The following is a 24703-nucleotide window of genomic DNA, read 5'->3' as shown; positions in this document are numbered from 1 at the left end:
GTTGAGCTTTCCTGCAACTTCTGCTTTTGTCACTTACAGCGTTCAGTTGAAATCCAAAAACTTCTTTGTTCTGCAGGCAAAGAACGGGGCCGTGTGTGTTCACCGATTTCAGTTTGAGATCGCTGACCGATGATGTCTCCCGGTGATTCTCAGATATCACAGGAGCACAGAATCCCTCCAGTTTGGAAACAGTTTGGACTTGTTGGGCTGAAGGGCCTGTTTCCACACTGTCACCAATCTCATATATTCTTATCTCGTCAACACCGACCTGCAGAGAGCAATCTACCCAGGCCCATTCCGCGCACTGCATCATTCTACATTGAATGCTGACTAATCCACCGAGCCCGCACAATCACCGTACACAATGGGACAATGAAGCGTGGCCAATCCCGCAGAAGCTACACTTCTTTGTAAACGGAGCAGCCGGAGCAAACCCACGGGGAGAATGTTCAAACCGTTCAGACGGTGACGCGAGGGTCGATTGGAACCTGTGTCCCAAGCGTTCTGACTCAGCCAGTGTTAACCAGTCAGCCAAGTTCCGCTGAGCGACCTGGCGCCTGGCTCCATAGCTCAGCGGTTAGAGCACTGGTCTTGTAAACCAGAGGTCGTGAGTTCAAATCTCACTGGGGCCTCTCAGTCTTGTGGTATGACGCTGAGGAGCGCTGTGTTCTTCAAATTGCTCCTCGCCCGTTTGTCGTCCAACCGGCTTCTTGGAAGCACGAGCGTCCACCGGCGGGGCGGGTGGCGCTCCTGTTGGACTCATAGCTGCTGCTTTTGGGAATTGATGTCTGAAACGCCTCTCATTTCTCGTCTCCGACCAGGTGAGCAGGTTTTCCTGCAACTTCTTTCTTCTGCAGGCAAAGAACGGGGCTGTGTGTGTTCACCGATTAAAGTTTGAGATCGCTGAACCGATTAAAGTTTGAGATCGCTGACCTCAGTCACTCCAAGCGACCGAATGACCATTCCCAATCATGTCTCCCGGTGATTCTCAGCTATCACAGAAGCATAGAATCCCTCCAGTTTGGAAACAGGCCATTCCGCCCAACTAGCCGCTCAGTGGTTCGCACTGCTGCCTCACAGCACTAGGGACGCAGTCACGATTCCAGCTTTAGGGGACTGTCTGTGTCGTGTTTGCACATTCGCCCAGAGTCTGCGTGGGTTTGCTCCGGTTCGCTCCCACTGTCTAAAGACGTGCAAGTCGTGTGAATTGGCCATTCTAAATTGCCCCTAGTCGTAGGTACATTATTCAGAGAGAAACGGGTCTGGGTGGGTTGATGTGGACTTGTTGGGCTGAAGGGCCTGTTTCCACACTGTCGCCAATCTAATTTATTCTAATCTCGTCAACACCGACCTGCAGAGAGCAGTCTACCCAGACCCATTCCGCACACTGCATCGTTGTACATTGAATGCTGACTAATCCATCGAGCCCGCACAATCACCGTACACAATGGGACAATGAAGCATGGCCAATCCCGCAGAAGCTGCACATCTCTGTAACCGGAGCAGCCGGAGCAAACCCACGCGCGCACGGGGAGAGAGAGTGTTCAAACTGTCCAGACGGTGACGCGAGGGCTGTTACCCAATCAGCCAAAGGTTCGCGGCGGCCGCTCGCCCGGCTCCATAGCTCAGCGGTTAGAGCGCTGGTCTCGTAAACCAGAGGGCGTGAGTTCAAATCTCACTGGGGCCTCATCGCATTTATCCTCTTTGCCAGGCCAGCCCGCAGTCAGTTTCAATGTTTGGTATGCGACTGACGAGTACCATGTTCGAATCGCTCAACGCCTGTTTATGGTCCAAGCGGCTTCTGAGGAAGGGCGAGTTTTCACCCCCAAACACCAGAGGTACGCGACGCGCTCCCGAATAACCCTGTTGGACTGAGAGCTGCTACTTTTGTCAAGTTGAGCTTTCCTGCAACTTCTGCTTTTGTCACTTACAGCGTTCAGTTGAAATCCAAAAACTTCTTTGTTCTGCAGGCAAAGAACGGGGCCGTGTGTGTTCACCGATTTCAGTTTGAGATCGCTGACCGATGATGTCTCCCGGTGATTCTCAGATATCACAGGAGCACAGAATCCCTCCAGTTTGGAAACAGTTTGGACTTGTTGGGCTGAAGGGCCTGTTTCCACACTGTCACCAATCTCATATATTCTTATCTCGTCAACACCGACCTGCAGAGAGCAATCTACCCAGGCCCATTCCGCGCACTGCATCATTCTACATTGAATGCTGACTAATCCACCGAGCCCGCACAATCACCGTACACAATGGGACAATGAAGCGTGGCCAATCCCGCAGAAGCTACACTTCTTTGTAAACGGAGCAGCCGGAGCAAACCCACGGGGAGAATGTTCAAACCGTTCAGACGGTGACGCGAGGGTCGATTGGAACCTGTGTCCCAAGCGTTCTGACTCAGCCAGTGTTAACCAGTCAGCCAAGTTCCGCTGAGCGACCTGCGCCTGGCTCCATAGCTCAGCGGTTAGAGCACTGGTCTTGTAAACCAGAGATCGTGAGTTCAAATCTCACTGGGGCCTCTCAGTCTTGTGGTATGACGCTGAGGAGCGCTGTGTTCTTCAAATTGCTCCTCGCCCGTTTGTCGTCCAACCGGCTTCTTGGAAGCACGAGCGTCCACCGGCGGGGCGGGTGGCGCTCCTGTTGGACTCATAGCTGCTGCTTTTGGGAATTGATGTCTGAAACGCCTCTCATTTCTCGTCTCCGACCAGGTGAGCAGGTTTTCCTGCAACTTCTTTCTTCTGCAGGCAAAGAACGGGGCTGTGTGTGTTCACCGATTAAAGTTTGAGATCGCTGAACCGATTAAAGTTTGAGATCGCTGACCTCAGTCACTCCAAGCGACCGAATGACCATTCCCAATCATGTCTCCCGGTGATTCTCAGCTATCACAGAAGCATAGAATCCCTCCAGTTTGGAAACAGGCCATTCCGCCCAACTAGCCGCTCAGTGGTTCGCACTGCTGCCTCACAGCACTAGGGACGCAGTCACGATTCCAGCTTTAGGGGACTGTCTGTGTCGTGTTTGCACATTCGCCCAGAGTCTGCGTGGGTTTGCTCCGGTTCGCTCCCACTGTCTAAAGACGTGCAAGTCGTGTGAATTGGCCATTCTAAATTGCCCCTAGTCGTAGGTACATTATTCAGAGAGAAACGGGTCTGGGTGGGTTGATGTGGACTTGTTGGGCTGAAGGGCCTGTTTCCACACTGTCGCCAATCTAATTTATTCTAATCTCGTCAACACCGACCTGCAGAGAGCAGTCTACCCAGACCCATTCCGCACACTGCATCGTTGTACATTGAATGCTGACTAATCCATCGAGCCCGCACAATCACCGTACACAATGGGACAATGAAGCATGGCCAATCCCGCAGAAGCTGCACATCTCTGTAACCGGAGCAGCCGGAGCAAACCCACGCGCGCACGGGGAGAGAGAGTGTTCAAACTGTCCAGACGGTGACGCGAGGGCTGTTACCCAATCAGCCAAAGGTTCGCGGCGGCCGCTCGCCCGGCTCCATAGCTCAGCGGTTAGAGCGCTGGTCTCGTAAACCAGAGGGCGTGAGTTCAAATCTCACTGGGGCCTCATCGCATTTATCCTCTTTGCCAGGCCAGCCCGCAGTCAGTTTCAATGTTTGGTATGCGACTGACGAGTACCATGTTCGAATCGCTCAACGCCTGTTTATGGTCCAAGCGGCTTCTGAGGAAGGGCGAGTTTTCACCCCCAAACACCAGAGGTACGCGACGCGCTCCCGAATAACCCTGTTGGACTGAGAGCTGCTACTTTTGTCAAGTTGAGCTTTCCTGCAACTTCTGCTTTTGTCACTTACAGCGTTCAGTTGAAATCCAAAAACTTCTTTGTTCTGCAGGCAAAGAACGGGGCCGTGTGTGTTCACCGATTTCAGTTTGAGATCGCTGACCGATGATGTCTCCCGGTGATTCTCAGATATCACAGGAGCACAGAATCCCTCCAGTTTGGAAACAGTTTGGACTTGTTGGGCTGAAGGGCCTGTTTCCACACTGTCACCAATCTCATATATTCTTATCTCGTCAACACCGACCTGCAGAGAGCAATCTACCCAGGCCCATTCCGCGCACTGCATCATTCTACATTGAATGCTGACTAATCCACCGAGCCCGCACAATCACCGTACACAATGGGACAATGAAGCGTGGCCAATCCCGCAGAAGCTACACTTCTTTGTAAACGGAGCAGCCGGAGCAAACCCACGGGGAGAATGTTCAAACCGTTCAGACGGTGACGCGAGGGTCGATTGGAACCTGTGTCCCAAGCGTTCTGACTCAGCCAGTGTTAACCAGTCAGCCAAGTTCCGCTGAGCGACCTGGCGCCTGGCTCCATAGCTCAGCGGTTAGAGCACTGGTCTTGTAAACCAGAGGTCGTGAGTTCAAATCTCACTGGGGCCTCTCAGTCTTGTGGTATGACGCTGAGGAGCGCTGTGTTCTTCAAATTGCTCCTCGCCCGTTTGTCGTCCAACCGGCTTCTTGGAAGCACGAGCGTCCACCGGCGGGGCGGGTGGCGCTCCTGTTGGACTCATAGCTGCTGCTTTTGGGAATTGATGTCTGAAACGCCTCTCATTTCTCGTCTCCGACCAGGTGAGCAGGTTTTCCTGCAACTTCTTTCTTCTGCAGGCAAAGAACGGGGCTGTGTGTGTTCACCGATTAAAGTTTGAGATCGCTGAACCGATTAAAGTTTGAGATCGCTGACCTCAGTCACTCCAAGCGACCGAATGACCATTCCCAATCATGTCTCCCGGTGATTCTCAGCTATCACAGAAGCATAGAATCCCTCCAGTTTGGAAACAGGCCATTCCGCCCAACTAGCCGCTCAGTGGTTCGCACTGCTGCCTCACAGCACTAGGGACGCAGTCACGATTCCAGCTTTAGGGGACTGTCTGTGTCGTGTTTGCACATTCGCCCAGAGTCTGCGTGGGTTTGCTCCGGTTCGCTCCCACTGTCTAAAGACGTGCAAGTCGTGTGAATTGGCCATTCTAAATTGCCCCTAGTCGTAGGTACATTATTCAGAGAGAAACGGGTCTGGGTGGGTTGATGTGGACTTGTTGGGCTGAAGGGCCTGTTTCCACACTGTCGCCAATCTAATTTATTCTAATCTCGTCAACACCGACCTGCAGAGAGCAGTCTACCCAGACCCATTCCGCACACTGCATCGTTGTACATTGAATGCTGACTAATCCATCGAGCCCGCACAATCACCGTACACAATGGGACAATGAAGCATGGCCAATCCCGCAGAAGCTGCACATCTCTGTAACCGGAGCAGCCGGAGCAAACCCACGCGCGCACGGGGAGAGAGAGTGTTCAAACTGTCCAGACGGTGACGCGAGGGCTGTTACCCAATCAGCCAAAGGTTCGCGGCGGCCGCTCGCCCGGCTCCATAGCTCAGCGGTTAGAGCGCTGGTCTCGTAAACCAGAGGGCGTGAGTTCAAATCTCACTGGGGCCTCATCGCATTTATCCTCTTTGCCAGGCCAGCCCGCAGTCAGTTTCAATGTTTGGTATGCGACTGACGAGTACCATGTTCGAATCGCTCAACGCCTGTTTATGGTCCAAGCGGCTTCTGAGGAAGGGCGAGTTTTCACCCCCAAACACCAGAGGTACGCGACGCGCTCCCGAATAACCCTGTTGGACTGAGAGCTGCTACTTTTGTCAAGTTGAGCTTTCCTGCAACTTCTGCTTTTGTCACTTACAGCGTTCAGTTGAAATCCAAAAACTTCTTTGTTCTGCAGGCAAAGAACGGGGCCGTGTGTGTTCACCGATTTCAGTTTGAGATCGCTGACCGATGATGTCTCCCGGTGATTCTCAGATATCACAGGAGCACAGAATCCCTCCAGTTTGGAAACAGTTTGGACTTGTTGGGCTGAAGGGCCTGTTTCCACACTGTCACCAATCTCATATATTCTTATCTCGTCAACACCGACCTGCAGAGAGCAATCTACCCAGGCCCATTCCGCGCACTGCATCATTCTACATTGAATGCTGACTAATCCACCGAGCCCGCACAATCACCGTACACAATGGGACAATGAAGCGTGGCCAATCCCGCAGAAGCTACACTTCTTTGTAAACGGAGCAGCCGGAGCAAACCCACGGGGAGAATGTTCAAACCGTTCAGACGGTGACGCGAGGGTCGATTGGAACCTGTGTCCCAAGCGTTCTGACTCAGCCAGTGTTAACCAGTCAGCCAAGTTCCGCTGAGCGACCTGGCGCCTGGCTCCATAGCTCAGCGGTTAGAGCACTGGTCTTGTAAACCAGAGGTCGTGAGTTCAAATCTCACTGGGGCCTCTCAGTCTTGTGGTATGACGCTGAGGAGCGCTGTGTTCTTCAAATTGCTCCTCGCCCGTTTGTCGTCCAACCGGCTTCTTGGAAGCACGAGCGTCCACCGGCGGGGCGGGTGGCGCTCCTGTTGGACTCATAGCTGCTGCTTTTGGGAATTGATGTCTGAAACGCCTCTCATTTCTCGTCTCCGACCAGGTGAGCAGGTTTTCCTGCAACTTCTTTCTTCTGCAGGCAAAGAACGGGGCTGTGTGTGTTCACCGATTAAAGTTTGAGATCGCTGAACCGATTAAAGTTTGAGATCGCTGACCTCAGTCACTCCAAGCGACCGAATGACCATTCCCAATCATGTCTCCCGGTGATTCTCAGCTATCACAGAAGCATAGAATCCCTCCAGTTTGGAAACAGGCCATTCCGCCCAACTAGCCGCTCAGTGGTTCGCACTGCTGCCTCACAGCACTAGGGACGCAGTCACGATTCCAGCTTTAGGGGACTGTCTGTGTCGTGTTTGCACATTCGCCCAGAGTCTGCGTGGGTTTGCTCCGGTTCGCTCCCACTGTCTAAAGACGTGCAAGTCGTGTGAATTGGCCATTCTAAATTGCCCCTAGTCGTAGGTACATTATTCAGAGAGAAACGGGTCTGGGTGGGTTGATGTGGACTTGTTGGGCTGAAGGGCCTGTTTCCACACTGTCGCCAATCTAATTTATTCTAATCTCGTCAACACCGACCTGCAGAGAGCAGTCTACCCAGACCCATTCCGCACACTGCATCGTTGTACATTGAATGCTGACTAATCCATCGAGCCCGCACAATCACCGTACACAATGGGACAATGAAGCATGGCCAATCCCGCAGAAGCTGCACATCTCTGTAACCGGAGCAGCCGGAGCAAACCCACGCGCGCACGGGGAGAGAGAGTGTTCAAACTGTCCAGACGGTGACGCGAGGGCTGTTACCCAATCAGCCAAAGGTTCGCGGCGGCCGCTCGCCCGGCTCCATAGCTCAGCGGTTAGAGCGCTGGTCTCGTAAACCAGAGGGCGTGAGTTCAAATCTCACTGGGGCCTCATCGCATTTATCCTCTTTGCCAGGCCAGCCCGCAGTCAGTTTCAATGTTTGGTATGCGACTGACGAGTACCATGTTCGAATCGCTCAACGCCTGTTTATGGTCCAAGCGGCTTCTGAGGAAGGGCGAGTTTTCACCCCCAAACACCAGAGGTACGCGACGCGCTCCCGAATAACCCTGTTGGACTGAGAGCTGCTACTTTTGTCAAGTTGAGCTTTCCTGCAACTTCTGCTTTTGTCACTTACAGCGTTCAGTTGAAATCCAAAAACTTCTTTGTTCTGCAGGCAAAGAACGGGGCCGTGTGTGTTCACCGATTTCAGTTTGAGATCGCTGACCGATGATGTCTCCCGGTGATTCTCAGATATCACAGGAGCACAGAATCCCTCCAGTTTGGAAACAGTTTGGACTTGTTGGGCTGAAGGGCCTGTTTCCACACTGTCACCAATCTCATATATTCTTATCTCGTCAACACCGACCTGCAGAGAGCAATCTACCCAGGCCCATTCCGCGCACTGCATCATTCTACATTGAATGCTGACTAATCCACCGAGCCCGCACAATCACCGTACACAATGGGACAATGAAGCGTGGCCAATCCCGCAGAAGCTACACTTCTTTGTAAACGGAGCAGCCGGAGCAAACCCACGGGGAGAATGTTCAAACCGTTCAGACGGTGACGCGAGGGTCGATTGGAACCTGTGTCCCAAGCGTTCTGACTCAGCCAGTGTTAACCAGTCAGCCAAGTTCCGCTGAGCGACCTGGCGCCTGGCTCCATAGCTCAGCGGTTAGAGCACTGGTCTTGTAAACCAGAGGTCGTGAGTTCAAATCTCACTGGGGCCTCTCAGTCTTGTGGTATGACGCTGAGGAGCGCTGTGTTCTTCAAATTGCTCCTCGCCCGTTTGTCGTCCAACCGGCTTCTTGGAAGCACGAGCGTCCACCGGCGGGGCGGGTGGCGCTCCTGTTGGACTCATAGCTGCTGCTTTTGGGAATTGATGTCTGAAACGCCTCTCATTTCTCGTCTCCGACCAGGTGAGCAGGTTTTCCTGCAACTTCTTTCTTCTGCAGGCAAAGAACGGGGCTGTGTGTGTTCACCGATTAAAGTTTGAGATCGCTGAACCGATTAAAGTTTGAGATCGCTGACCTCAGTCACTCCAAGCGACCGAATGACCATTCCCAATCATGTCTCCCGGTGATTCTCAGCTATCACAGAAGCATAGAATCCCTCCAGTTTGGAAACAGGCCATTCCGCCCAACTAGCCGCTCAGTGGTTCGCACTGCTGCCTCACAGCACTAGGGACGCAGTCACGATTCCAGCTTTAGGGGACTGTCTGTGTCGTGTTTGCACATTCGCCCAGAGTCTGCGTGGGTTTGCTCCGGTTCGCTCCCACTGTCTAAAGACGTGCAAGTCGTGTGAATTGGCCATTCTAAATTGCCCCTAGTCGTAGGTACATTATTCAGAGAGAAACGGGTCTGGGTGGGTTGATGTGGACTTGTTGGGCTGAAGGGCCTGTTTCCACACTGTCGCCAATCTAATTTATTCTAATCTCGTCAACACCGACCTGCAGAGAGCAGTCTACCCAGACCCATTCCGCACACTGCATCGTTGTACATTGAATGCTGACTAATCCATCGAGCCCGCACAATCACCGTACACAATGGGACAATGAAGCATGGCCAATCCCGCAGAAGCTGCACATCTCTGTAACCGGAGCAGCCGGAGCAAACCCACGCGCGCACGGGGAGAGAGAGTGTTCAAACTGTCCAGACGGTGACGCGAGGGCTGTTACCCAATCAGCCAAAGGTTCGCGGCGGCCGCTCGCCCGGCTCCATAGCTCAGCGGTTAGAGCGCTGGTCTCGTAAACCAGAGGGCGTGAGTTCAAATCTCACTGGGGCCTCATCGCATTTATCCTCTTTGCCAGGCCAGCCCGCAGTCAGTTTCAATGTTTGGTATGCGACTGACGAGTACCATGTTCGAATCGCTCAACGCCTGTTTATGGTCCAAGCGGCTTCTGAGGAAGGGCGAGTTTTCACCCCCAAACACCAGAGGTACGCGACGCGCTCCCGAATAACCCTGTTGGACTGAGAGCTGCTACTTTTGTCAAGTTGAGCTTTCCTGCAACTTCTGCTTTTGTCACTTACAGCGTTCAGTTGAAATCCAAAAACTTCTTTGTTCTGCAGGCAAAGAACGGGGCCGTGTGTGTTCACCGATTTCAGTTTGAGATCGCTGACCGATGATGTCTCCCGGTGATTCTCAGATATCACAGGAGCACAGAATCCCTCCAGTTTGGAAACAGTTTGGACTTGTTGGGCTGAAGGGCCTGTTTCCACACTGTCACCAATCTCATATATTCTTATCTCGTCAACACCGACCTGCAGAGAGCAATCTACCCAGGCCCATTCCGCGCACTGCATCATTCTACATTGAATGCTGACTAATCCACCGAGCCCGCACAATCACCGTACACAATGGGACAATGAAGCGTGGCCAATCCCGCAGAAGCTACACTTCTTTGTAAACGGAGCAGCCGGAGCAAACCCACGGGGAGAATGTTCAAACCGTTCAGACGGTGACGCGAGGGTCGATTGGAACCTGTGTCCCAAGCGTTCTGACTCAGCCAGTGTTAACCAGTCAGCCAAGTTCCGCTGAGCGACCTGGCGCCTGGCTCCATAGCTCAGCGGTTAGAGCACTGGTCTTGTAAACCAGAGGTCGTGAGTTCAAATCTCACTGGGGCCTCTCAGTCTTGTGGTATGACGCTGAGGAGCGCTGTGTTCTTCAAATTGCTCCTCGCCCGTTTGTCGTCCAACCGGCTTCTTGGAAGCACGAGCGTCCACCGGCGGGGCGGGTGGCGCTCCTGTTGGACTCATAGCTGCTGCTTTTGGGAATTGATGTCTGAAACGCCTCTCATTTCTCGTCTCCGACCAGGTGAGCAGGTTTTCCTGCAACTTCTTTCTTCTGCAGGCAAAGAACGGGGCTGTGTGTGTTCACCGATTAAAGTTTGAGATCGCTGAACCGATTAAAGTTTGAGATCGCTGACCTCAGTCACTCCAAGCGACCGAATGACCATTCCCAATCATGTCTCCCGGTGATTCTCAGCTATCACAGAAGCATAGAATCCCTCCAGTTTGGAAACAGGCCATTCCGCCCAACTAGCCGCTCAGTGGTTCGCACTGCTGCCTCACAGCACTAGGGACGCAGTCACGATTCCAGCTTTAGGGGACTGTCTGTGTCGTGTTTGCACATTCGCCCAGAGTCTGCGTGGGTTTGCTCCGGTTCGCTCCCACTGTCTAAAGACGTGCAAGTCGTGTGAATTGGCCATTCTAAATTGCCCCTAGTCGTAGGTACATTATTCAGAGAGAAACGGGTCTGGGTGGGTTGATGTGGACTTGTTGGGCTGAAGGGCCTGTTTCCACACTGTCGCCAATCTAATTTATTCTAATCTCGTCAACACCGACCTGCAGAGAGCAGTCTACCCAGACCCATTCCGCACACTGCATCGTTGTACATTGAATGCTGACTAATCCATCGAGCCCGCACAATCACCGTACACAATGGGACAATGAAGCATGGCCAATCCCGCAGAAGCTGCACATCTCTGTAACCGGAGCAGCCGGAGCAAACCCACGCGCGCACGGGGAGAGAGAGTGTTCAAACTGTCCAGACGGTGACGCGAGGGCTGTTACCCAATCAGCCAAAGGTTCGCGGCGGCCGCTCGCCCGGCTCCATAGCTCAGCGGTTAGAGCGCTGGTCTCGTAAACCAGAGGGCGTGAGTTCAAATCTCACTGGGGCCTCATCGCATTTATCCTCTTTGCCAGGCCAGCCCGCAGTCAGTTTCAATGTTTGGTATGCGACTGACGAGTACCATGTTCGAATCGCTCAACGCCTGTTTATGGTCCAAGCGGCTTCTGAGGAAGGGCGAGTTTTCACCCCCAAACACCAGAGGTACGCGACGCGCTCCCGAATAACCCTGTTGGACTGAGAGCTGCTACTTTTGTCAAGTTGAGCTTTCCTGCAACTTCTGCTTTTGTCACTTACAGCGTTCAGTTGAAATCCAAAAACTTCTTTGTTCTGCAGGCAAAGAACGGGGCCGTGTGTGTTCACCGATTTCAGTTTGAGATCGCTGACCGATGATGTCTCCCGGTGATTCTCAGATATCACAGGAGCACAGAATCCCTCCAGTTTGGAAACAGTTTGGACTTGTTGGGCTGAAGGGCCTGTTTCCACACTGTCACCAATCTCATATATTCTTATCTCGTCAACACCGACCTGCAGAGAGCAATCTACCCAGGCCCATTCCGCGCACTGCATCATTCTACATTGAATGCTGACTAATCCACCGAGCCCGCACAATCACCGTACACAATGGGACAATGAAGCGTGGCCAATCCCGCAGAAGCTACACTTCTTTGTAAACGGAGCAGCCGGAGCAAACCCACGGGGAGAATGTTCAAACCGTTCAGACGGTGACGCGAGGGTCGATTGGAACCTGTGTCCCAAGCGTTCTGACTCAGCCAGTGTTAACCAGTCAGCCAAGTTCCGCTGAGCGACCTGGCGCCTGGCTCCATAGCTCAGCGGTTAGAGCACTGGTCTTGTAAACCAGAGGTCGTGAGTTCAAATCTCACTGGGGCCTCTCAGTCTTGTGGTATGACGCTGAGGAGCGCTGTGTTCTTCAAATTGCTCCTCGCCCGTTTGTCGTCCAACCGGCTTCTTGGAAGCACGAGCGTCCACCGGCGGGGCGGGTGGCGCTCCTGTTGGACTCATAGCTGCTGCTTTTGGGAATTGATGTCTGAAACGCCTCTCATTTCTCGTCTCCGACCAGGTGAGCAGGTTTTCCTGCAACTTCTTTCTTCTGCAGGCAAAGAACGGGGCTGTGTGTGTTCACCGATTAAAGTTTGAGATCGCTGAACCGATTAAAGTTTGAGATCGCTGACCTCAGTCACTCCAAGCGACCGAATGACCATTCCCAATCATGTCTCCCGGTGATTCTCAGCTATCACAGAAGCATAGAATCCCTCCAGTTTGGAAACAGGCCATTCCGCCCAACTAGCCGCTCAGTGGTTCGCACTGCTGCCTCACAGCACTAGGGACGCAGTCACGATTCCAGCTTTAGGGGACTGTCTGTGTCGTGTTTGCACATTCGCCCAGAGTCTGCGTGGGTTTGCTCCGGTTCGCTCCCACTGTCTAAAGACGTGCAAGTCGTGTGAATTGGCCATTCTAAATTGCCCCTAGTCGTAGGTACATTATTCAGAGAGAAACGGGTCTGGGTGGGTTGATGTGGACTTGTTGGGCTGAAGGGCCTGTTTCCACACTGTCGCCAATCTAATTTATTCTAATCTCGTCAACACCGACCTGCAGAGAGCAGTCTACCCAGACCCATTCCGCACACTGCATCGTTGTACATTGAATGCTGACTAATCCATCGAGCCCGCACAATCACCGTACACAATGGGACAATGAAGCATGGCCAATCCCGCAGAAGCTGCACATCTCTGTAACCGGAGCAGCCGGAGCAAACCCACGCGCGCACGGGGAGAGAGAGTGTTCAAACTGTCCAGACGGTGACGCGAGGGCTGTTACCCAATCAGCCAAAGGTTCGCGGCGGCCGCTCGCCCGGCTCCATAGCTCAGCGGTTAGAGCGCTGGTCTCGTAAACCAGAGGGCGTGAGTTCAAATCTCACTGGGGCCTCATCGCATTTATCCTCTTTGCCAGGCCAGCCCGCAGTCAGTTTCAATGTTTGGTATGCGACTGACGAGTACCATGTTCGAATCGCTCAACGCCTGTTTATGGTCCAAGCGGCTTCTGAGGAAGGGCGAGTTTTCACCCCCAAACACCAGAGGTACGCGACGCGCTCCCGAATAACCCTGTTGGACTGAGAGCTGCTACTTTTGTCAAGTTGAGCTTTCCTGCAACTTCTGCTTTTGTCACTTACAGCGTTCAGTTGAAATCCAAAAACTTCTTTGTTCTGCAGGCAAAGAACGGGGCCGTGTGTGTTCACCGATTTCAGTTTGAGATCGCTGACCGATGATGTCTCCCGGTGATTCTCAGATATCACAGGAGCACAGAATCCCTCCAGTTTGGAAACAGTTTGGACTTGTTGGGCTGAAGGGCCTGTTTCCACACTGTCACCAATCTCATATATTCTTATCTCGTCAACACCGACCTGCAGAGAGCAATCTACCCAGGCCCATTCCGCGCACTGCATCATTCTACATTGAATGCTGACTAATCCACCGAGCCCGCACAATCACCGTACACAATGGGACAATGAAGCGTGGCCAATCCCGCAGAAGCTACACTTCTTTGTAAACGGAGCAGCCGGAGCAAACCCACGGGGAGAATGTTCAAACCGTTCAGACGGTGACGCGAGGGTCGATTGGAACCTGTGTCCCAAGCGTTCTGACTCAGCCAGTGTTAACCAGTCAGCCAAGTTCCGCTGAGCGACCTGGCGCCTGGCTCCATAGCTCAGCGGTTAGAGCACTGGTCTTGTAAACCAGAGGTCGTGAGTTCAAATCTCACTGGGGCCTCTCAGTCTTGTGGTATGACGCTGAGGAGCGCTGTGTTCTTCAAATTGCTCCTCGCCCGTTTGTCGTCCAACCGGCTTCTTGGAAGCACGAGCGTCCACCGGCGGGGCGGGTGGCGCTCCTGTTGGACTCATAGCTGCTGCTTTTGGGAATTGATGTCTGAAACGCCTCTCATTTCTCGTCTCCGACCAGGTGAGCAGGTTTTCCTGCAACTTCTTTCTTCTGCAGGCAAAGAACGGGGCTGTGTGTGTTCACCGATTAAAGTTTGAGATCGCTGAACCGATTAAAGTTTGAGATCGCTGACCTCAGTCACTCCAAGCGACCGAATGACCATTCCCAATCATGTCTCCCGGTGATTCTCAGCTATCACAGAAGCATAGAATCCCTCCAGTTTGGAAACAGGCCATTCCGCCCAACTAGCCGCTCAGTGGTTCGCACTGCTGCCTCACAGCACTAGGGACGCAGTCACGATTCCAGCTTTAGGGGACTGTCTGTGTCGTGTTTGCACATTCGCCCAGAGTCTGCGTGGGTTTGCTCCGGTTCGCTCCCACTGTCTAAAGACGTGCAAGTCGTGTGAATTGGCCATTCTAAATTGCCCCTAGTCGTAGGTACATTATTCAGAGAGAAACGGGTCTGGGTGGGTTGATGTGGACTTGTTGGGCTGAAGGGCCTGTTTCCACACTGTCGCCAATCTAATTTATTCTAATCTCGTCAACACCGACCTGCAGAGAGCAGTCTACCCAGACCCATTCCGCACACTGCATCGTTGTACATTGAATGCTGACTAATCCATCGAGCCCGCACAATCACCGTACACAATGGGACAATGAAGCATGGCCAATCCCGCAGAAGCTGCACATCTCTGTAACCGGAGCAGCCGGAGCAAACCCACGCGCGCACGGGGAGAGAGAGTGTTCAAACTGTCCAGACGGTGACGCGAGGGCTGTTACCCAATCAGCCAAAGGTTCGCGGCGGCCGCTCGCCCGGCTCCATAGCTCAGCGGTTAGAGCGCTGGTCTCGTAAACCAGAGGGCGTGAGTTCAAATCTCACTGGGGCCTCATCGCATTTATCCTCTTTGCCAGGCCAGCCCGCAGTCAGTTTCAATGTTTGGTATGCGACTGACGAGTACCATGTTCGAATCGCTCAACGCCTGTTTATGGTCCAAGCGGCTTCTGAGGAAGGGCGAGTTTTCACCCCCAAACACCAGAGGTACGCGACGCGCTCCCGAATAACCCTGTTGGACTGAGAGCTGCTACTTTTGTCAAGTTGAGCTTTCCTGCAACTTCTGCTTTTGTCACTTACAGCGTTCAGTTGAAATCCAAAAACTTCTTTGTTCTGCAGGCAAAGAACGGGGCCGTGTGTGTTCACCGATTTCAGTTTGAGATCGCTGACCGATGATGTCTCCCGGTGATTCTCAGATATCACAGGAGCACAGAATCCCTCCAGTTTGGAAACAGTTTGGACTTGTTGGGCTGAAGGGCCTGTTTCCACACTGTCACCAATCTCATATATTCTTATCTCGTCAACACCGACCTGCAGAGAGCAATCTACCCAGGCCCATTCCGCGCACTGCATCATTCTACATTGAATGCTGACTAATCCACCGAGCCCGCACAATCACCGTACACAATGGGACAATGAAGCGTGGCCAATCCCGCAGAAGCTACACTTCTTTGTAAACGGAGCAGCCGGAGCAAACCCACGGGGAGAATGTTCAAACCGTTCAGACGGTGACGCGAGGGTCGATTGGAACCTGTGTCCCAAGCGTTCTGACTCAGCCAGTGTTAACCAGTCAGCCAAGTTCCGCTGAGCGACCTGGCGCCTGGCTCCATAGCTCAGCGGTTAGAGCACTGGTCTTGTAAACCAGAGGTCGTGAGTTCAAATCTCACTGGGGCCTCTCAGTCTTGTGGTATGACGCTGAGGAGCGCTGTGTTCTTCAAATTGCTCCTCGCCCGTTTGTCGTCCAACCGGCTTCTTGGAAGCACGAGCGTCCACCGGCGGGGCGGGTGGCGCTCCTGTTGGACTCATAGCTGCTGCTTTTGGGAATTGATGTCTGAAACGCCTCTCATTTCTCGTCTCCGACCAGGTGAGCAGGTTTTCCTGCAACTTCTTTCTTCTGCAGGCAAAGAACGGGGCTGTGTGTGTTCACCGATTAAAGTTTGAGATCGCTGAACCGATTAAAGTTTGAGATCGCTGACCTCAGTCACTCCAAGCGACCGAATGACCATTCCCAATCATGTCTCCCGGTGATTCTCAGCTATCACAGAAGCATAGAATCCCTCCAGTTTGGAAACAGGCCATTCCGCCCAACTCGCCGCTCAGTGGTTCGCACTGCTGCCTCACAGCACTAGGGACGCAGTCACGATTCCAGCTTTAGGGGACTGTCTGTGTCGTGTTTGCACATTCGCCCAGAGTCTGCGTGGGTTTGCTCCGGTTCGCTCCCACTGTCTAAAGACGTGCAAGTCGTGTGAATTGGCCATTCTAAATTGCCCCTAGTCGTAGGTACATTATTCAGAGAGAAACGGGTCTGGGTGGGTTGATGTGGACTTGTTGGGCTGAAGGGCCTGTTTCCACACTGTCGCCAATCTAATTTATTCTAATCTCGTCAACACCGACCTGCAGAGAGCAGTCTACCCAGACCCATTCCGCACACTGCATCGTTGTACATTGAATGCTGACTAATCCATCGAGCCCGCACAATCACCGTACACAATGGGACAATGAAGCATGGCCAATCCCGCAGAAGCTGCACATCTCTGTAACCGGAGCAGCCGGAGCAAACCCACGCGCGCACGGGGAGAGAGAGTGTTCAAACTGTCCAGACGGTGACGCGAGGGCTGTTACCCAATCAGCCAAAGGTTCGCGGCGGCCGCTCGCCCGGCTCCATAGCTCAGCGGTTAGAGCGCTGGTCTCGTAAACCAGAGGGCGTGAGTTCAAATCTCACTGGGGCCTCATCGCATTTATCCTCTTTGCCAGGCCAGCCCGCAGTCAGTTTCAATGTTTGGTATGCGACTGACGAGTACCATGTTCGAATCGCTCAACGCCTGTTTATGGTCCAAGCGGCTTCTGAGGAAGGGCGAGTTTTCACCCCCAAACACCAGAGGTACGCGACGCGCTCCCGAATAACCCTGTTGGACTGAGAGCTGCTACTTTTGTCAAGTTGAGCTTTCCTGCAACTTCTGCTTTTGTCACTTACAGCGTTCAGTTGAAATCCAAAAACTTCTTTGTTCTGCAGGCAAAGAACGGGGCCGTGTGTGTTCACCGATTTCAGTTTGAGATCGCTGACCGATGATGTCTCCCGGTGATTCTCAGATATCACAGGAGCACAGAATCCCTCCAGTTTGGAAACAGTTTGGACTTGTTGGGCTGAAGGGCCTGTTTCCACACTGTCACCAATCTCATATATTCTTATCTCGTCAACACCGACCTGCAGAGAGCAATCTACCCAGGCCCATTCCGCGCACTGCATCATTCTACATTGAATGCTGACTAATCCACCGAGCCCGCACAATCACCGTACACAATGGGACAATGAAGCGTGGCCAATCCCGCAGAAGCTACACTTCTTTGTAAACGGAGCAGCCGGAGCAAACCCACGGGGAGAATGTTCAAACCGTTCAGACGGTGACGCGAGGGTCGATTGGAACCTGTGTCCCAAGCGTTCTGACTCAGCCAGTGTTAACCAGTCAGCCAAGTTCCGCTGAGCGACCTGGCGCCTGGCTCCATAGCTCAGCGGTTAGAGCACTGGTCTTGTAAACCAGAGGTCGTGAGTTCAAATCTCACTGGGGCCTCTCAGTCTTGTGGTATGACGCTGAGGAGCGCTGTGTTCTTCAAATTGCTCCTCGCCCGTTTGTCGTCCAACCGGCTTCTTGGAAGCACGAGCGTCCACCGGCGGGGCGGGTGGCGCTCCTGTTGGACTCATAGCTGCTGCTTTTGGGAATTGATGTCTGAAACGCCTCTCATTTCTCGTCTCCGACCAGGTGAGCAGGTTTTCCTGCAACTTCTTTCTTCTGCAGGCAAAGAACGGGGCTGTGTGTGTTCACCGATTAAAGTTTGAGATCGCTGACCTCAGTCACTCCAAGCGACCGAATGACCATTCCCAATCATGTCTCCCGGTGATTCTCAGCTATCACAGAAGCATAGAATCCCTCCAGTTTGGAAACAGGCCATTCCGCCCAACTAGCCGCTCAGTGGTTCGCACTGCTGCCTCACAGCACTAGGGACGCAGTCACGATTCCAGCTTTAGGGGACTGTCTGTGTCGTGTTTGCACATTCGCCCAGAGTCTGCGTGGGTTTGCTCCGGTTCGCTCCCACTGTCTAAAGACGTGCAAGTCGTGTGAATTGGCCATTCTAAATTGCCCCTAGTCGTAGGTACATTATTCAGAGAGAAACGGGTCTGGGTGGGTTGATGTGGACTTGTTGGGCTGAAGGGCCTGTTTCCACACTGTCGCCAATCTAATTTATTCTAATCTCGTCAACACCGACCTGCAGAGAGCAGTCTACCCAGACCCATTCCGCACACTGCATCGTTGTACATTGAATGCTGACTAATCCATCGAGCCCGCACAATCACCGTACACAATGGGACAATGAAGCATGGCCAATCCCGCAGAAGCTGCACATCTCTGTAACCGGAGCAGCCGGAGCAAACCCACGCGCGCACGGGGAGAGAGAGTGTTCAAACTGTCCAGACGGTGACGCGAGGGCTGTTACCCAATCAGCCAAAGGTTCGCGGCGGCCGCTCGCCCGGCTCCATAGCTCAGCGGTTAGAGCGCTGGTCTCGTAAACCAGAGGGCGTGAGTTCAAATCTCACTGGGGCCTCATCGCATTTATCCTCTTTGCCAGGCCAGCCCGCAGTCAGTTTCAATGTTTGGTATGCGACTGACGAGTACCATGTTCGAATCGCTCAACGCCTGTTTATGGTCCAAGCGGCTTCTGAGGAAGGGCGAGTTTTCACCCCCAAACACCAGAGGTACGCGACGCGCTCCCGAATAACCCTGTTGGACTGAGAGCTGCTACTTTTGTCAAGTTGAGCTTTCCTGCAACTTCTGCTTTTGTCACTTACAGCGTTCAGTTGAAATCCAAAAACTTCTTTGTTCTGCAGGCAAAGAACGGGGCCGTGTGTGTTCACCGATTTCAGTTTGAGATCGCTGACCGATGATGTCTCCCGGTGATTCTCAGATATCACAGGAGCACAGAATCCCTCCAGTTTGGAAACAGTTTGGACTTGTTGGGCTGAAGGGCCTGTTTCCACACTGTCACCAATCTCATATATTCTTATCTCGTCAACACCGACCTGCAGAGAGCAATCTACCCAGGCCCATTCCGCGCACTGCATCATTCTACATTGAATGCTGACTAATCCACCGAGCCCGCACAATCACCGTACACAATGGGACAATGAAGCGTGGCCAATCCCGCAGAAGCTACACTTCTTTGTAAACGGAGCAGCCGGAGCAAACCCACGGGGAGAATGTTCAAACCGTTCAGACGGTGACGCGAGGGTCGATTGGAACCTGTGTCCCAAGCGTTCTGACTCAGCCAGTGTTAACCAGTCAGCCAAGTTCCGCTGAGCGACCTGGCGCCTGGCTCCATAGCTCAGCGGTTAGAGCACTGGTCTTGTAAACCAGAGGTCGTGAGTTCAAATCTCACTGGGGCCTCTCAGTCTTGTGGTATGACGCTGAGGAGCGCTGTGTTCTTCAAATTGCTCCTCGCCCGTTTGTCGTCCAACCGGCTTCTTGGAAGCACGAGCGTCCACCGGCGGGGCGGGTGGCGCTCCTGTTGGACTCATAGCTGCTGCTTTTGGGAATTGATGTCTGAAACGCCTCTCATTTCTCGTCTCCGACCAGGTGAGCAGGTTTTCCTGCAACTTCTTTCTTCTGCAGGCAAAGAACGGGGCTGTGTGTGTTCACCGATTAAAGTTTGAGATCGCTGAACCGATTAAAGTTTGAGATCGCTGACCTCAGTCACTCCAAGCGACCGAATGACCATTCCCAATCATGTCTCCCGGTGATTCTCAGCTATCACAGAAGCATAGAATCCCTCCAGTTTGGAAACAGGCCATTCCGCCCAACTAGCCGCTCAGTGGTTCGCACTGCTGCCTCACAGCACTAGGGACGCAGTCACGATTCCAGCTTTAGGGGACTGTCTGTGTCGTGTTTGCACATTCGCCCAGAGTCTGCGTGGGTTTGCTCCGGTTCGCTCCCACTGTCTAAAGACGTGCAAGTCGTGTGAATTGGCCATTCTAAATTGCCCTAGTCGTAGGTACATTATTCAGAGAGAAACGGGTCTGGGTGGGTTGATGTGGACTTGTTGGGCTGAAGGGCCTGTTTCCACACTGTCGCCAATCTAATTTATTCTAATCTCGTCAACACCGACCTGCAGAGAGCAGTCTACCCAGACCCATTCCGCACACTGCATCGTTGTACATTGAATGCTGACTAATCCATCGAGCCCGCACAATCACCGTACACAATGGGACAATGAAGCATGGCCAATCCCGCAGAAGCTGCACATCTCTGTAACCGGAGCAGCCGGAGCAAACCCACGCGCGCACGGGGAGAGAGAGTGTTCAAACTGTCCAGACGGTGACGCGAGGGCTGTTACCCAATCAGCCAAAGGTTCGCGGCGGCCGCTCGCCCGGCTCCATAGCTCAGCGGTTAGAGCGCTGGTCTCGTAAACCAGAGGGCGTGAGTTCAAATCTCACTGGGGCCTCATCGCATTTATCCTCTTTGCCAGGCCAGCCCGCAGTCAGTTTCAATGTTTGGTATGCGACTGACGAGTACCATGTTCGAATCGCTCAACGCCTGTTTATGGTCCAAGCGGCTTCTGAGGAAGGGCGAGTTTTCACCCCCAAACACCAGAGGTACGCGACGCGCTCCCGAATAACCCTGTTGGACTGAGAGCTGCTACTTTTGTCAAGTTGAGCTTTCCTGCAACTTCTGCTTTTGTCACTTACAGCGTTCAGTTGAAATCCAAAAACTTCTTTGTTCTGCAGGCAAAGAACGGGGCCGTGTGTGTTCACCGATTTCAGTTTGAGATCGCTGACCGATGATGTCTCCCGGTGATTCTCAGATATCACAGGAGCACAGAATCCCTCCAGTTTGGAAACAGTTTGGACTTGTTGGGCTGAAGGGCCTGTTTCCACACTGTCACCAATCTCATATATTCTTATCTCGTCAACACCGACCTGCAGAGAGCAATCTACCCAGGCCCATTCCGCGCACTGCATCATTCTACATTGAATGCTGACTAATCCACCGAGCCCGCACAATCACCGTACACAATGGGACAATGAAGCGTGGCCAATCCCGCAGAAGCTACACTTCTTTGTAAACGGAGCAGCCGGAGCAAACCCACGGGGAGAATGTTCAAAACGTTCAGACGGTGACGCGAGGGTCGATTGGAACCTGTGTCCCAAGCGTTCTGACTCAGCCAGTGTTAACCAGTCAGCCAAGTTCCGCTGAGCGACCTGGCGCCTGGCTCCATAGCTCAGCGGTTAGAGCACTGGTCTTGTAAACCAGAGGTCGTGAGTTCAAATCTCACTGGGGCCTCTCAGTCTTGTGGTATGACGCTGAGGAGCGCTGTGTTCTTCAAATTGCTCCTCGCCCGTTTGTCGTCCAACCGGCTTCTTGGAAGCACGAGCGTCCACCGGCGGGGCGGGTGGCGCTCCTGTTGGACTCATAGCTGCTGCTTTTGGGAATTGATGTCTGAAACGCCTCTCATTTCTCGTCTCCGACCAGGTGAGCAGGTTTTCCTGCAACTTCTTTCTTCTGCAGGCAAAGAACGGGGCTGTGTGTGTTCACCGATTAAAGTTTGAGATCGCTGAACCGATTAAAGTTTGAGATCGCTGACCTCAGTCACTCCAAGCGACCGAATGACCATTCCCAATCATGTCTCCCGGTGATTCTCAGCTATCACAGAAGCATAGAATCCCTCCAGTTTGGAAACAGGCCATTCCGCCCAACTAGCCGCTCAGTGGTTCGCACTGCTGCCTCACAGCACTAGGGACGCAGTCACGATTCCAGCTTTAGGGGACTGTCTGTGTCGTGTTTGCACATTCGCCCAGAGTCTGCGTGGGTTTGCTCCGGTTCGCTCCCACTGTCTAAAGACGTGCAAGTCGTGTGAATTGGCCATTCTAAATTGCCCCTAGTCGTAGGTACATTATTCAGAGAGAAACGGGTCTGGGTGGGTTGATGTGGACTTGTTGGGCTGAAGGGCCTGTTTCCACACTGTCGCCAATCTAATTTATTCTAATCTCGTCAACACCGACCTGCAGAGAGCAGTCTACCCAGACCCATTCCGCACACTGCATCGTTGTACATTGAATGCTGACTAATCCATCGAGCCCGCACAATCACCGTACACAATGGGACAATGAAGCATGGCCAATCCCGCAGAAGCTGCACATCTCTGTAACCGGAGCAGCCGGAGCAAACCCACGCGCGCACGGGGAGAGAGAGTGTTCAAACTGTCCAGACGGTGACGCGAGGGCTGTTACCCAATCAGCCAAAGGTTCGCGGCGGCCGCTCGCCCGGCTCCATAGCTCAGCGGTTAGAGCGCTGGTCTCGTAAACCAGAGGGCGTGAGTTCAAATCTCACTGGGGCCTCATCGCATTTATCCTCTTTGCCAGGCCAGCCCGCAGTCAGTTTCAATGTTTGGTATGCGACTGACGAGTACCATGTTCGAATCGCTCAACGCCTGTTTATGGTCCAAGCGGCTTCTGAGGAAGGGCGAGTTTTCACCCCCAAACACCAGAGGTACGCGACGCGCTCCCGAATAACCCTGTTGGACTGAGAGCTGCTACTTTTGTCAAGTTGAGCTTTCCTGCAACTTCTGCTTTTGTCACTTACAGCGTTCAGTTGAAATCCAAAAACTTCTTTGTTCTGCAGGCAAAGAACGGGGCCGTGTGTGTTCACCGATTTCAGTTTGAGATCGCTGACCGATGATGTCTCCCGGTGATTCTCAGATATCACAGGAGCACAGAATCCCTCCAGTTTGGAAACAGTTTGGACTTGTTGGGCTGAAGGGCCTGTTTCCACACTGTCACCAATCTCATATATTCTTATCTCGTCAACACCGACCTGCAGAGAGCAATCTACCCAGGCCCATTCCGCGCACTGCATCATTCTACATTGAATGCTGACTAATCCACCGAGCCCGCACAATCACCGTACACAATGGGACAATGAAGCGTGGCCAATCCCGCAGAAGCTACACTTCTTTGTAAACGGAGCAGCCGGAGCAAACCCACGGGGGAGAATGTTCAAACCGTTCAGACGGTGACGCGAGGGTCGATTGGAACCTGTGTCCCAAGCGTTCTGACTCAGCCAGTGTTAACCAGTCAGCCAAGTTCCGCTGAGCGACCTGGCGCCTGGCTCCATAGCTCAGCGGTTAGAGCACTGGTCTTGTAAACCAGAGGTCGTGAGTTCAAATCTCACTGGGGCCTCTCAGTCTTGTGGTATGACGCTGAGGAGCGCTGTGTTCTTCAAATTGCTCCTCGCCCGTTTGTCGTCCAACCGGCTTCTTGGAAGCACGAGCGTCCACCGGCGGGGCGGGTGGCGCTCCTGTTGGACTCATAGCTGCTGCTTTTGGGAATTGATGTCTGAAACGCCTCTCATTTCTCGTCTCCGACCAGGTGAGCAGGTTTTCCTGCAACTTCTTTCTTCTGCAGGCAAAGAACGGGGCTGTGTGTGTTCACCGATTAAAGTTTGAGATCGCTGAACCGATTAAAGTTTGAGATCGCTGACCTCAGTCACTCCAAGCGACCGAATGACCATTCCCAATCATGTCTCCCGGTGATTCTCAGCTATCACAGAAGCATAGAATCCCTCCAGTTTGGAAACAGGCCATTCCGCCCAACTAGCCGCTCAGTGGTTCGCACTGCTGCCTCACAGCACTAGGGACGCAGTCACGATTCCAGCTTTAGGGGACTGTCTGTGTCGTGTTTGCACATTCGCCCAGAGTCTGCGTGGGTTTGCTCCGGTTCGCTCCCACTGTCTAAAGACGTGCAAGTCGTGTGAATTGGCCATTCTAAATTGCCCCTAGTCGTAGGTACATTATTCAGAGAGAAACGGGTCTGGGTGGGTTGATGTGGACTTGTTGGGCTGAAGGGCCTGTTTCCACACTGTCGCCAATCTAATTTATTCTAATCTCGTCAACACCGACCTGCAGAGAGCAGTCTACCCAGACCCATTCCGCACACTGCATCGTTGTACATTGAATGCTGACTAATCCATCGAGCCCGCACAATCACCGTACACAATGGGACAATGAAGCATGGCCAATCCCGCAGAAGCTGCACATCTCTGTAACCGGAGCAGCCGGAGCAAACCCACGCGCGCACGGGGAGAGAGAGTGTTCAAACTGTCCAGACGGTGACGCGAGGGCTGTTACCCAATCAGCCAAAGGTTCGCGGCGGCCGCTCGCCCGGCTCCATAGCTCAGCGGTTAGAGCGCTGGTCTCGTAAACCAGAGGGCGTGAGTTCAAATCTCACTGGGGCCTCATCGCATTTATCCTCTTTGCCAGGCCAGCCCGCAGTCAGTTTCAATGTTTGGTATGCGACTGACGAGTACCATGTTCGAATCGCTCAACGCCTGTTTATGGTCCAAGCGGCTTCTGAGGAAGGGCGAGTTTTCACCCCCAAACACCAGAGGAACGCGACGCGCTCCCGAATAACCCTGTTGGACTGAGAGCTGCTACTTTTGTCAAGTTGAGCTTTCCTGCAACTTCTGCTTTTGTCACTTACAGCGTTCAGTTGAAATCCAAAACTTCTTTGTTCTGCAGGCAAAGAACGGGGCCGTGTGTGTTCACCGATT

General features: G+C 53.1%; 12 non-coding genes across 12 annotated transcripts; all 12 read left to right on the top strand.

The window, feature by feature from the left end:
• Positions 1-559: 559 nt before the first annotated feature.
• On the top strand, positions 560-632 carry trnat-ugu (transfer RNA threonine (anticodon UGU)). Its single transcript has one exon. It is a non-coding gene; the product is annotated as a tRNA-Thr (tRNA).
• A 3714-nt stretch (positions 633-4346) lies between these two features.
• Positions 4347-4419, top strand: trnat-ugu (transfer RNA threonine (anticodon UGU)). Its single transcript has one exon. It is a non-coding gene; the product is annotated as a tRNA-Thr (tRNA).
• A 1821-nt stretch (positions 4420-6240) lies between these two features.
• trnat-ugu (transfer RNA threonine (anticodon UGU)) lies at positions 6241-6313 on the top strand. Its single transcript has one exon. It is a non-coding gene; the product is annotated as a tRNA-Thr (tRNA).
• A 1821-nt stretch (positions 6314-8134) lies between these two features.
• On the top strand, positions 8135-8207 carry trnat-ugu (transfer RNA threonine (anticodon UGU)). Its single transcript has one exon. It is a non-coding gene; the product is annotated as a tRNA-Thr (tRNA).
• Positions 8208-10028: 1821 nt separating this feature from the next.
• Positions 10029-10101, top strand: trnat-ugu (transfer RNA threonine (anticodon UGU)). Its single transcript has one exon. It is a non-coding gene; the product is annotated as a tRNA-Thr (tRNA).
• Positions 10102-11922: 1821 nt separating this feature from the next.
• trnat-ugu (transfer RNA threonine (anticodon UGU)) lies at positions 11923-11995 on the top strand. Its single transcript has one exon. It is a non-coding gene; the product is annotated as a tRNA-Thr (tRNA).
• Positions 11996-13816: 1821 nt separating this feature from the next.
• Positions 13817-13889, top strand: trnat-ugu (transfer RNA threonine (anticodon UGU)). The gene has a single exon. It is a non-coding gene; the product is annotated as a tRNA-Thr (tRNA).
• Positions 13890-15710: 1821 nt separating this feature from the next.
• Positions 15711-15783, top strand: trnat-ugu (transfer RNA threonine (anticodon UGU)). The gene has a single exon. It is a non-coding gene; the product is annotated as a tRNA-Thr (tRNA).
• Positions 15784-17604: 1821 nt separating this feature from the next.
• trnat-ugu (transfer RNA threonine (anticodon UGU)) lies at positions 17605-17677 on the top strand. The gene has a single exon. It is a non-coding gene; the product is annotated as a tRNA-Thr (tRNA).
• Positions 17678-19473: 1796 nt separating this feature from the next.
• On the top strand, positions 19474-19546 carry trnat-ugu (transfer RNA threonine (anticodon UGU)). Its single transcript has one exon. It is a non-coding gene; the product is annotated as a tRNA-Thr (tRNA).
• A 1820-nt stretch (positions 19547-21366) lies between these two features.
• trnat-ugu (transfer RNA threonine (anticodon UGU)) lies at positions 21367-21439 on the top strand. Its single transcript has one exon. It is a non-coding gene; the product is annotated as a tRNA-Thr (tRNA).
• A 1822-nt stretch (positions 21440-23261) lies between these two features.
• Positions 23262-23334, top strand: trnat-ugu (transfer RNA threonine (anticodon UGU)). The gene has a single exon. It is a non-coding gene; the product is annotated as a tRNA-Thr (tRNA).
• The last annotated feature ends 1369 nt before the right edge of the window (positions 23335-24703 follow it).

Source organism: Hemiscyllium ocellatum, unplaced genomic scaffold (assembly GCF_020745735.1).
Source record: "Hemiscyllium ocellatum isolate sHemOce1 unplaced genomic scaffold, sHemOce1.pat.X.cur. scaffold_3052_pat_ctg1, whole genome shotgun sequence".
Lineage (NCBI taxonomy): Eukaryota > Metazoa > Chordata > Chondrichthyes > Orectolobiformes > Hemiscylliidae > Hemiscyllium > Hemiscyllium ocellatum.
This window is presented reverse-complemented; position numbering and strand designations above follow the sequence as displayed.